The sequence below is a fragment of the Natator depressus genome, chromosome 8 (genome assembly GCF_965152275.1).
Source record: "Natator depressus isolate rNatDep1 chromosome 8, rNatDep2.hap1, whole genome shotgun sequence".
In the NCBI taxonomy this organism is placed as follows: domain Eukaryota; kingdom Metazoa; phylum Chordata; order Testudines; family Cheloniidae; genus Natator; species Natator depressus.
The window spans coordinates 27,321,968-27,335,827 of record NC_134241.1 but is presented as its reverse complement, the minus strand read 5'-3'; the positions used below and the strand labels follow the sequence as shown (position 1 = coordinate 27,335,827).

At 40.8% G+C, this 13,860-nt stretch overlaps 1 protein-coding gene across 1 annotated transcript in view; it reads right to left on the bottom strand.

Moving 5' to 3' along the window:
• TENM2 (teneurin transmembrane protein 2) overlaps window positions 1-12,188 on the bottom strand; it is a 1,431,609-nt gene extending 1,419,421 nt beyond the window's left edge. Inside the window, exon 1 of the mRNA XM_074960653.1 lies at window positions 12,139-12,188. The gene's annotated coding sequence lies outside the window, so the exon portion shown is untranslated. The remainder of the gene's footprint in view (window positions 1-12,138) is intronic.
• Window positions 12,189-13,860: the final 1,672 nt, after the last annotated feature.

Below are 13,860 nucleotides of genomic sequence, written 5' to 3'. Positions count from 1 at the left end.
AAAAAATCCTTTCCCTGTATAATAACATGTCCTTTAGGTTTTCCTGGGCATCTAGTGAGGGAAACAGAGCATCTGGAACTCTACAAGCATTTTACATAACAAAGAAACCCTCCAAGGTTCCACTGGTAGAATTTTTGGCTTTTCTCCTGTTTTGTGAGAAGGTGAAAATAGATCACGTAGCTAAAGAGAAGGAATTAAGGATGAGAGAAGCAAGCATAATGACTGCAAGCAATTTAAAAAGATGTAACATCACTTCATTTAATATAGTTTCACAGGGTTTCCCAGAGGCTTCTCTGGGGAAATATACACTAACTTAGAAAATGTTGTTATTTTTTAAAATATCGTGTGCATGTGTCCAAGTGCAATATGAGTGCTCGTCAAAGTAGAAGGTTTAACAGCTTCACAGAGGCAGTAAAAGAACAAGCAACAACAATACAGGTATCTCAACTTGACCCCACAGGTGTGCCTCAGCCCTGACCTTCTGGGATACCTTGAGAGCGGAGAATATAATTCCTTTTCCTTCTGAAACTGACAAGGGTGATAATTAATATGATCTTTGTTTTATATGTACAAAAGCCCATGAGGAAGTGAATTGAGACTGCAAATCCATTTCATGGACGCCATCAGATTATAATAACTTTATGACACTACTGACCTGAGCTGAATTTGAACTGGCAACCTGCAAATGAAAGATCCCATGTCTCATTAACGGTCTTCTGTGCCAGGTTTTATGAAGCACCACCATGTGGCCACATAACTATCACTTTTTTTTTAATCTCAGTGCAGAAGCCAAAAGTCAATTTTTAATTGAATCATGTCCACAATAATTATAAATATAACCTCATATGTAAGTTCCAGGAGTTACATAAAAGAAAAGTTTCTTTCTATAACCAAACAATTTAAAAGGCTCACCTTCCTTAAAGGCAGGAGAATGTAATGTGACAGAAGTATCACTTGTTCACCTTCAACCATAAACTCTTTTTTCAAGTTTTTATTCAAAGGCTTGCCATTGAAAACAAAACCAAAGGACACATTCTTAGGAAGCTAAGTTGTCATTTTATCTCTAACTCAACACTGACTTATAAAGACATTTACTAATATATAAAATTTCTCTGAACTTGCCTTTACTTTGTAGTTTTCTCCTATGAGTGGACTGAGGAAATTCGTTATTAAATAGGGTTAGTGGGATCATTCATGCCTACATACTGAAGAAAAGTATAAATGAAGTTGGCAAGAATGCTCAAGTCACTCAATCCAATTAATTAGAATATCAAATAGGCAGATATTTTTAGGGGTTCATTTTTTTCCACAGCTATTTGTATTAATTGCTATTTTAAAGTATATGTATAATGAATATTCCTCATGATACACTAATGACCAAGTTCTATATTTCTAGAAACCCACCACAGATTGAGCCAAAACCGACAATCCTTACTTGGACAAAACTTCACTGGCAACTTTTTCAAGGGAAAGGAGAACTTCTCCTAAGACCTTGACACACCCTGAGCCACTCATCCTTGTTTCTCACCCAGGAACCGTAGTGAAACTTTCATTTGTTTTTTAAAGCCTATTTTTCAAGGGTTGGAGTTATTAGAGGATAAACAAGTGTATGTATATGTATGCTTATCAAGCAACTTTTACTTAATTCAGCTGCAAAATACACCTCCCAGATACATATAACATAACTAGTATTTGTATACATTTTCCAGATAGAGATTTTGATGCAAAGTTCAAGGTCACACAGCAAGATGCATCGGAGATGAGAACAGAACCCAGCAATCCTGGCTCCTAATTCTCTGCTCTAAGTAGTAGACTAATGAATCCCAATCTTCACGTGTATTGTATGTGGGCATGGTCCCATGCCACAGACTACGACGGTCAGTCAACGGTACCATAACATCTCGTGCCACATTACTGTACTAATATTGCCTTCTTTCTTTTCCTCTTCTCTTTGGTTTGCATTCTGTTTTATCACTCTTCTCCCTTCCTTATTTTTCATACTTTATGCATTTTGTCTTTCCTTTTGCTACCCACCCCCAGGTAGTTTCCCTCTCACCTAAAAGCTGGATGCTAAATAATGTGTTCTCACAAGCTGAGTGCCACAGGAGCAGCTCTGGAGAAATTTGGGCCAGTCGGGAACAAATTGTGATGAGTCATCCCTGAGCCCAGATTGGTGAAGTAATTCCCTGCGAGTTCCATGATTAGCATGTGCCTATCGATCAGGACCCTGCCAAACTACAAGCAAGGGCCTAACTTGGAAACTCCAAGGCAGGTATAAAGGCTTCTAATGGAAGCAGCCCCTCATGTCTGCTCAGTGTTGCTACCTTGCCAGGAGAGTTGCCAACTGCCTGGTAGCTCTGATAGACACTGGAAGGAATGGGTGCAGGCTAGCGCAGTCTCGGCCAGTCCCCCAGCTATCCTGACACTAATCCTTCAGTCCTTACTAGTACTGCTAATAATAATCATTTGCATAGTGCTTTACTTCTACAAAGTGCTTCACAGACATCTAATTAATCCTAATAACCTCAATACAATGAACTGTAATCAAATGACACTGTCACATAAGGAACAGTGAATGGAACCGATACGCCACTTGTCAGCAGAAAAAGGAAAAATTATTAGAATTGTTTTTGATATGCGTGTTCTGAGGCTCCTTGGTAAAAACAGAGAGATCCCTCTTCCAGAGTTTTACATGGGAGCTTGAGTACTGGGGCAGCTGAACATGTCGTATTTGACTGCTTCAGTGATGATGAGCGTAGTATGAATGCATGGATTGATCAGCTAGACAGAGCACGTATTCCCTCCCCCCCTCCCCCCCCCCGCAAAGGGCTAAACCAGGGATCGGCAACCTTTGGCACGCAGCCCGCCAGCGTAAGCCCCCTGGCAGGCCGGGCCAGTCTGTTTACCTGCCGCGTCCGCAGGTTTGGCCAATCACAGCTCCCACTGGTTGCGGTTCGCCGCTGCAGGCCAGTGGGGGCTGCGGGAAGCGGTGCGGGCCGAGGGATGTGCTGGCCTCCCTTCCCGCAGCCCCCATTGGCCTGGAGCGGCGAACCGTGGCCAGTGGGATCCGTGATTGGCCGAACCTGCGGACGCGGCAGGTAAACAGACTGGCCCGGCCTGCCAGGGGGCTTACCCTGGCGGGCTGCGTGCCAAAGGTTGCCGATCCCTGGGCTAAACAAACATGCAATTATAACTTAACAATGCACATTTACATATTCAGACCGTTATTGCTGTAACACACTATTATTTAGAGACATAGTATCAAACGTCAGCAGTACATGTATTTCACCTTGGTACGTTAGTCTTATTCTACTGATTACTAAACATAAACCAGAATTAGATTACTCCAGCTGGGATAGAGTTCTCTTCACAAGCTTCAAGGCCATACCGAGCTGAACTGGAGATAAACTGTTACAGGGATGTAGTTTATTTCAGAGGATAAACTTCTCATTCTGCATTTTTTGCAAGTTTTCTGCAGCCTGGTGGAATCCAACTGGAAATAATATACCTGGCTAACAGGGGTGCACCAAATCGCTAACTGTATTATCTGGCTGAATACCAATTAGCTGGAAACGACATTCAACCACAGCAGAATTTGAAGCTGAATAGTGAAGGGAGCAATAAAAGATGCAGTCATGTGTATTATATTTGATCATTTACTACAGCTGTGTTTTAGTAATATGAACCAATACTAATTGTCAACATAGTAACCCCACAAAACACACCATAGTAGGATATTACTTTTCCCGTAATATTTTGTCATAATGACATTATAGGGGGGCGGGGGAGAGGAGTGGGAGAACCAAAACAAAACCTACACTGCAGACAGAACATTGTTTAATAATTGTAATTAAAGTCTGATATTACAATTTGCCATAATATCTTGGTAATTAAATCTATTCTGGAAATAATTACTTTTTCCTCTGTAAAGTTTGTGTGTGTCTTTTTTTTAAGTAGATTCATACATGTTGGAAAGACTGAAGAGACCTTATGCTCTTTCCCCCCCTCTTTTAAATTCTGTTGACCTAGAGGGTTAAGATAAAAGTCAGTCTCCATGATGATATTCATTGCTCACTTTTTCAAGCTAACTTTGTTCATAGAGACAAAAAGATATGATAGTTTTAAAAATACAGTCTGCAAGAGTAAGGAATGAGAACAAGAACGGTCCTAGGGGACAACGGACTTGATCCAAAGTTCACTGAAATCAAATGTAATCAACGGCAGCTTTGGCTAACCATCTGAAATTTTTTTTCCCATCAAGTTGAATATTAAAAGTTAAGTTGGGATTCGAGATTAAGTGTGGCTTTGAACAGGTATTCAATGCATCCCTAATGGTTGATCTATTTAATTTTTTTTTTAAATCAGCAACAGCATGTATACAGCACTTTTATAAATTTAGTCTCACTATCTTCAGTTCAAGTGCTACTGTTTTTAAGTTAAAATCAAATATCTACTTTCTGCAGTTCAAGGTAGGGAACATTTAATTTTAGCAAGTTAAGGGCAATCCTGTACCCTTGACCAACCAGAATGCAATATTTACAAACTAGGTCTGCAAGTAGAATGCAACAACACAAATTCAAACATGTTGGCAACTTCAGTGTTTTAACTATAAAACAGTGAGGTGGAGAATGGGACAGAACATGTTATTTGACACTGGCTTAATAGCTAGTTTCTAAGTGAAACACAAAAAAAGCCAAACCAAAGCAAACCAAAAGCTTGATTCTGGGATGTGCACAGAATACAGGTCACGAAGAGGTGCAGACATAGCATAAAGATCACCTTTGCAGCCCCTTGATCCTGCTATCTCGGTCTGTGTGGCAATTAATTGCCTTGTGCTATGTTAGAGCAACCTCTAGTCAGCTCTAACATATCAGGAAGCAACAGAAACAAGGAGCCAAATTTAAGGTGAGAGCCAGTTTGGGATGTCCCAGCACATTCCCTTTTCCCCTGCTGCACTGATACGAGGCAGGGTGAGGGACATAACAGCCCATAGAGCAGCTTGATGACTCTGGAGTGGCATCCATTAGCTGGGGCATTCCTTCCTGTACAGGTTAACCCATCTCCATGGAAGCACAAGAGACGCACTGTCTCAAAAAGGCCAATCCCAAGCTATGTAGGCCTTTATGGGCCAAAGATAGCACCCTGAATTACACCCAGAAACAAACTGGAAGCCATCACATATCACAAAGCACAGTTGTAATGTGCTCCCCATGAGACAACAGCCACCAGCCATATTATACACTACGTGAAATTTCTGAAGACATCTTTAAACACTGTGCATTTCAGCTACCCAATTTTGATACAAAACAGACATGATTAACTGAAGAGAGATCTGCAAAGGTCCAAAAAGAGCATCAAACCTTTTAGCCAACCTCAAATGGGGTCGGGGAAAAGTCTTGGCCACTCCTGCTATCAATTCATCAAGCAGCTGGCGATCAATAGCAGGCCATTGGTATACAATGGCAACTTGTGAAAACAAAGCTGAGAAGAGGACATTTAAAAGAGCTACTCTCTCTATAGTCAAAATAAAAAGATGATAATTCCCTAACAAGCTATCAGCAGAGTGGCCTATCAGGCAGACTGCATTCTTTAATGATGTAATCTGCAATTAAGTAGGTTCATCAGCCTTCTGGGGTTGACCATTTAAAAAAGTCCTCAACTTGAATGGAATAATGCATGGCTTTATCTCTCTACAGCAGGGGTGGCCAACCTGAGCCTGAGAAGGAGCCAGAATTTACCAATGTACATTGCCAAAGAGCCACAGTAATAAGTCAGCAGCCCCCCAACAGCTCCCCCATCCCCGCTCCCAGCGCCTCCCACCCACCGGCAGCCCCATCAATCAGCTGTTTTGTGGCATACAGGAGGCTTTCGGGGGATGGGGAGGGGAAAGAGCAAGGACACAGGAGGCTCAGGGGAGGGGACAGGAAGGGGTGGAGTGGGGGCAGGGCCAGTGGCAGAGCCAGGGGTTGAGCAGTGAGCACACCCCAGCACACTGGAAAGTTGGCACTTGTAGCTCCAGCCCCGGAGTCGGTGCCTATACAAGGAGCCGCACATTAACTACTGAAGAGCCGCATGTGGCTCTGGACCCACAGGTTGGCCACCCCTGCTCTATAGCTACTAGTGCCATGTAACTACCATATAGCCAATGGGCCGGATTTTTAAAGGCACATAGGAATGTAAAATTGCAATTAGGCACCTAGTGGTATTTTCCAAAGTCCCTAGGCACCTAACTCCCATAGATTTAATTGGGAGCTAGGTGCCTAAGAAATTCTCACTAGATGACTAGCTCTATCTTTAGTCACCTAAATACTTTTAAAAATCCACTTTAACGTCCTATGATGAAATCTGTTCAGTAGTAATCACTGATAAGATAACTCAGAAGAAAAATGTCAAAGGGTATGTGATGCTGGTAAACCAGTTGCCAGCTTTTGCCAAATCTGTAGGATTTGGCTAAGCACTGACAAATTCATAGCTGGAAACCAGACCAGCTCACCTATATGTTGATATTGTTTAAGATAGGCAGTGGACTTGTAACAGTGCATATAGTGTTTAGACTCTATGAAATGCTTATGAGTTGTTGCATGCATTAATCCTACATGTAATGTCTGTATTCTGCTCTAAAATATGTAAATTTTCCTTTATAAATTGTAAAAGTGCCTGCTCTGAACTTGTGAACCTAGATAGGAAAAGTGGTTCCCTCACCCATTTAGAAGTAGGCCCTAGTAGAATATCATAATGCAAAGACTGGTTTATGGCCCTCTTACCCATGAAGGTGCTACATGAGAGAAAGCACATCCCATCAGCTCAAATTCTGGAGGAGAGAAATAAAGATAGCTGACATGAAGATTTTTCATCTCTTTGCCTTTGGACTCTTACAAGGGCTGAAACAAAGAAACAAAAGCAGAGATCCCCAGGGTCAACCTGGGATTAAACATTCGGTGCGGACAGATTACTCCATCACTGTCACCTTTTGGAACCATAGGCTGAACTCATCTGTACTTATATGTTGCCTGCTTTAACCTGTAAAATAAAACTAATTTCTTTTTCCTAGTTAATAAATTCTTAATTACTTTAATATAGGATTGTCTACCCATGTTGTCTTTGGTGTGAAATCTAAGGTACACATTGATCTTAGGTAAGGTGACTGGTCTCTTGGGGCCGGGAGCAACCTGAATATGTTGTGGTTTTTGGTGTAAGTGACCATTTATCACTAAGTCCAGCTTGCCTGGGTGTCAAGATAGACTGGAATATCCAAGAAGATTTTCTATGAATCTGTGGTAAGACTGTTTTAGTGATCTAGGAATTCACATTTGTTACTGGGTTGGTGAAATCTGATTACAGAATATACCACCAATTTGAGGTGTCTGCCCTGCTTTTGACAGTCTGCCCTGACAGAGGTGGTGACTTTCTGGTTTCCCCAGGGGTGCTCCACCACCACCCCACCCCTTCCCGCAAGGCCCCCCCACCCCCTTCTGCTCCCACTCCTTCACCCCACCCCCAGTACCTCCTGCACATCACTGAACAGCTGATCACTGGAGGGCAAGAGGGGGAAAAGGGTGGAGCTGATTAGCAGGGCCACTGGTGGGTGCTCAGCACCCACTATTTTTTTCCCTGTGTGTGCTCCAGCCCCAGAGCACCCACGGAGTCGGAGCCTATGTGCCCTGAAGTTGGCACTTGGTTGTGAGCCACTCCAGATAGCATGACAGGGTAAAAGGCTGGGAATCCCTCTTTTTGGTGACCCATCCAGAGCTTCTACAGCATGCTCAGTACCTCACTATTTAAGGCTGAGGCTCAGGAAGTGTTCTCCCAGCAGGGGTCTGCTCTTGCATGAGGCTGAACATGACATGTGTGATTGTGGAGCAGCTTGAGAATAAATCTGACAATACAGGCGTTAGTTTTCCCCCTCTTGATTAAAACAGCAGCAGCAATGCAATCTGCTGGGTTTTTGGGGAGGAAAAGCATCAGTAAAGGATATGATAAACACATGGGAACCACTGTTCTGAGAAGCCACTTGAAAAACAACGGTCATGGAACAGGAAAAATATCTGAGTGGTAGAATATTTGTTGGGCTTTAGGAAAACAGCTGGAAGAAAAGAGAAAGGATACATGCTAGGCTCATTTAAGTTTAAGATCAGCCATCTCAGTGAGTAGCACAGCCCCTGTTACTACTTTAGTTACATTCATTTTGCAACCCAAGGATAATAGTAGGAGATAAATCAGTTTAATAGGGCAGAGGTTATAGGCAGAATGCAACGTACAGACAGTGCCATCCAACATGCCACTGAAACATCCAAAACATTTATAAAATACCTCCAAAGCCATCCAATCCACTATAGATCAAACTTGAAGGGCAGTTGCAGCACTTTCCTTTGTAAAGAAGTTTTGAAGAGTTCATGAAACATGCAGACCCAAAGTTGCAACTATTCATCAGCTCCCACATTCCCATCAAGGGGCCATTATACTAAACAAAGTTTTACAAACGTAAGTGTCCAGGACTTTGCTTTAGGAAAGACAGACACCTTTCTTTTAAGTGACAAAGACAGTTTTTTATGAGGACCAGCAGCTAGCCTAGTAAATTTGCTTACATAGAAGTCCACATTTTCAAAGTGGCTTCACTTGGCCTCCCTATCTGCACCTGCCAGACTTGCACGCCACTATTTGCTAGTTACGAAATTATGCACCTACCAGTTTGCATGTGGAAGCAGGGCCAATCAGAGTGGGGGACCAGGAGGCCCATTTGGCCTGGGCCTCAAGCTCAAAGGGGGCTTCAAATGTAGACACTTGTTAATTTTTTGGCATTTGATAAGTTTCACAACTTGTTTTTATGTGCATCCCTATCGGACCAAAATGTGACACACATTCTCAGCTTAGAGCAGCAAATTTAAGCAAATAAGAGACGTGATTTGGTAAAAGACAATTTTTTTGTTAACTGATATAGATCATATTAAAGAGTTAAAAATGTTTATAAATATTAATAAAATATATCTGTTCTGACGGCACAAGGTTAGGCCATGTGTCATCATTTTTTATTTTTTATTATGGCTAGGGGCCTCAAAAGCTGGAAGTGCCCTGAGCCTCTCTGGACCTCTCAGAGGGCCTGTGTGGAAGTTTCTCCATGTGTGCAGGTGCAAGTATGTGTAACAAGTAATTTTTGAAACATTGGCCCAACCTGGTCCTTGAGCTAACATCTTTTGTCAATCCTCATCCAGAGAGAGGATCTCTTAATACAGTTTCTTCTATTACTACTACATCTCTTTACATCTTTAAAAAGACATTAAAATAATTATTTTATTAATGCACACAACCTCACTGTGAAGAAAGAGGTATCCCCATTTTAGACAAAGGGAAACTGGGATGGGGAGGTTAAATCTCCTGCCCAAAGCAATATAAGGAATCAGTGGCAGAACCCAAATAGGAATTCAGGAGTTCCTGGCACTTGGTCCCATGTCCATTCCACTAGAATAGGCTGAAATCTTTTGCAAGGGGGAAAACTTGTAGGATTCACTGTTCTGTTTTTCCAGCTGCTAATATTTGACTGTTCACAACATTGCAAAGGATTTGTGGGCCACAGCCAGAGACTACATGAGAAATTATTTTACTGCTTTTCACATCTCATAAATGCTAGGTAGATGTAAAACAGTTAGAACATGTAGTAAACAGATGGCTTTCTACCCTCTCCATGTTCAAATGACTTTCTGATCATTACAAAGACATTTATCAATTTTTAATAATTGAAAAACAAGCATGGGAGAAACACTTTGTGTAACTTAAACCTGCTCAGTGTAGTCTTATAGAAATCTTATGCACCCTCTTCAGGGCTTTGAAGACTACTGCTCAAGTAGGGAACAGTTTTCACACTGGACTCATACAGAAATTCTCTCTCATCAGTCTCTTGGAGGAAAAAAATGTGAATGTAGAAGCACTATGAAGTGACTGATGATAATGTTGCAGTGCATTTGTGGAACAGCTCATTAGCCACCATGAAACAGGATCCACACAAAGTACATTAAAGAATCAGAGGGGAGTATATTCTTGACAGATTTTTAGATCCCAATTCAAAGGCACCATGCCAGCTTTTTAACAATGGGGTAAGACCAATGTAGAACACTTCAGACAGATTTATACAGATAAGGTGCCCAACTGCATGTCAGAGATTATCAATGTGGAAGAAGAGCGAACTTTCTGTACTGATGTTACAGGCTAGGTAGAAGAGACTATACAATAAGAAAAATAAAATCAATCTCAAGTGAGAAGGAGCTCAGGCCTACTGTAATAGTCACCCCTACCATCACTGCCTCTCTCTCTCTCATGAATTTCTTCCCTGTGCATCATGATCTTCCACATTGCCTGAAGAGTAATTCTGAGTCTGGCTCAGAGATCCAGAAACAGTATACCGTGGCACTGTCTTCAATGGCAGAATCATATTCATGCATAAAAAATTAGTCTCTTCTCTACTGGCAGGCCAACACAAGGACAGCACTTGGGGTTAAGTGAGATGACACTTTGTTGCTCCGTACATTTGGAAGTACACTTATGAGCTAAACAGGATTTCTTAGCAGAGGATGGACTAGCAAGCCATGTTCATGTAAGTAATTCCCAGTTTTTAACTTGTAAGTGTTTTCAATTGGATGAGATTACAAAAAGAAAAACCAAGAACATGAGTGCAATACAACATAGCATAAATAATTATATTAGAACTCAAAACCATATTTAGGCAGTTTTATTATATATATGCATACATAAACTGCATATATATGAAAAAGAATCTTTCAGACTTCATGTCAACCTGTGACAATTGAGTCTTGGACAAGTAGCTCAGTATCAATGGAAGGAGATATATATATGTATGTATGTATGTCACAGGTTGACATGAAATCTGAAAGACTCTTTTCCATATACAATACTTGCTGAAAATAAAGAGGCTCTTGGACACCAACAAACCTCTAGCAATTTTCCCTCTGCATCCTGGCTACCCGTCTGCCCACTAAACACACCCCACCAAATAAGGCACAGTATGTCAAATGAATTGTTACAACTCCTCTTTGATATTTACATTTCCATCAGCACTCATTTCTCTGTCAAAAACAATACAAGGTCATACACAGATGGTTCAATTGAGCTGAAGCAAAGCAGGCCTGCAAACTCTTGTTCCACAAATCACTCTCTATATGAGCAGCTTCATGCTTTTAAGAAACCTTTTCCAAGAATTAATTTCTCCCTATCCTGATGGTCCTGACAATTCTGAAGTACTTGCTCCCTCCTCTAAGTACAAATCTCTTGGAAAACAAATCAAAATTACATGTTCTACCGCTTTTAGTCCTTTTTTTCTGATTTGGTGATGCCAAGGTCAATGCTTTTAAAAGGACTAAAATTCAAGTTTTTAGGTCCAGTGGGTGCATTAGAAATAGACAAAAGTGTGAAGTTATTCCACTGTAATTATTAGCATGACTCATTTTATCACACTTGAGCAAAGTGAGAGTTTATTACAAATCACAAAAAACAAACAAACCCCAAACAAACCAAAAATAACCCAAGCCAGGATTTGCCTGTGATTGTCACAAGTGGTATTAGGTAACAAAGTAGGGAGACAGTGTCAGATAGAAATAAGTTTTGCCCAGTGATTAATCCATTTCTTAACTTGTCACCAGTGACCGTCACAGATGATTCCATATCTGGGTTTCTGTGCATTTCAGAAATGGATGCTCACAATGTTTGATTCTAGTTAGATGCACAAGCCAAGGTTTTCAAAAGCGACTTGTGATTCCTCAGTATTAGGTGCCCAACTTCAGACACCTTGAAGAGGTTTGATTTTCAGGGAAGGGGTACTCACCACATTCTGAAAATCAGGGTTTTTTTAAACACACCTCCAGTTGGGCAACCAAAAGTCACTAGTCATTTTTGAAAATCTTAGTTGAGTCATATACTCCATTTGCCAACTTGTGCCTAGTCTATAAATTCCAAGACATCATGACTGAAATCCTGGACCCACTGAACAAATATGAGTATTGCCATTTACTTTGTTATGGCTGATTTCACCTTATGTTTCCAGAGATATCTTCTTAAAGTATAAATCCAACATACAAAAATAAAACAAAACTTAAAAAACAAAACCAGTCGGTAGGCAAAAACCTCACTTACCGCTTTATATGAAACACAGAAGACACGAAGATTGGAGTAGAAGATCAGATCCTAAAGTAACAGGTACTACACGAAAACCTATGATAGAGAGAGAAATATGGAGAAATAAAGGGCATTAGGATGTGGGCAGCTTTTTCCTGTTTGTTTTTGTTTTACATGGCTCATAGATTACTGTCTTTAAAAGGGGTATGCATACCTAAAATTACATGGCATCCTCAAATCACTGCTGCTCAGACCCAGCTTATTTTTAGTTCTTTAAAATATTAGGAGCTCGATACAACGTCCCCTGAAGTTACTGGTAAAAAAAATACCATTCAATAGGTGCAAGGTAGGACCCTGTATCTCAGAAACGAGAACATTTTGCTGAACAATCACTGTGAATGAACTGAGTGCTCTTATTAAGTCAATGTGAAGTGAGGGCGCTCTGAACGTCACAGGATCAGGCAAAACCACAATCTAGCACACAGACTCGGTTGAGAGAGAGAGAGGAGTGAAATGCCCAAAGACTTCACAGGCTATCAGTGCCTGAAGTTTGAAATGGCTTGACTCATCCTTACTTGAGCCTCTTCCCAGCATAATAAGCACTGAGGTAACTTATCAGTGTTTATGTTTTGATGACCAATGTGGTTAAGGGAGGCAAGACCTCATGTTTTTGTTAGTATTAATCACAGTATTATATTGTAATATTTCATTTACAGTGTATAGATTACGCTGATTGCGCCTTGCCACGTCAGCAGGATCTTTTGTTGAATACTATGCTCCCAGGGACTTTAAGTACTTTGTATACTGTTGCTTACAAAATCCTTTAAAACCAAATCAATGTGGTATCTTTTCCAGCCTCAGGCCAACAGCAATCTGCAGAGCACTGATACAGAAATACACCTTGGTCATATCATGGGATTAGTCCAGCTAGTTTCTTAAAAAAAAAAAAAATTGGTCCATCATGGTAAACTACTGCTACTAATACCAAACTCTTATATATCGTTTTCCATGCCTAGATCTCCAGGCACTTTACAAAGGAAGTCAGTATCATTATTCTGTTTTACACATGGGGAATGGAGGTACAAGACAGCGAAGTAGCTCACCCAAAGATACCCAGCAGGCCAAGAAAAGAGAACCCAGGTCTCTTGAATCTCAGCCCAGTGCTCTGCCCACTAGGCCATTCTGCCTTTACTAAAATCAGGACTCCTGATTATTAAAATTAGGACTCTTGGCTTTGGCATAGGGGCGTTCTGTAAAGCAACAAATACATCTACTTTACAGTAACCTATTGAAAATGATGATTCAGATAATCATTTAGTGTATATTGGACTAGCTCCACTGGCATAAGTAGAAATATGCTAATTTTCACAAACTGAAGATCTGGCCCAATAATATATCCAACATGGATGGTAGAATTTTCTGACGTTCACCTACACTGATCATCATTGTTTATTCATTGTCAAATGAATATAACAGCAAAATTATGAAGATTTTCCTCTACAAGCATTGGTCTGTGTGAGATCTGGAGGTCACAAGTTTAACAGTCTATACCCAGTCTTCCTTGACAGGAGTCAAAATTAGTACAGCATTAATACTTGTTATTCCCTATCACAGGTTGCCCTTCTGTCAGTAAATTCTATTTAAGCTCAAACACCAACCCTATACATGACTGGGGAACACATTAAAACTGAGAGCCATCAGTTTAAGTTATGATGTACAATTGCTTCATATGGCAATGGA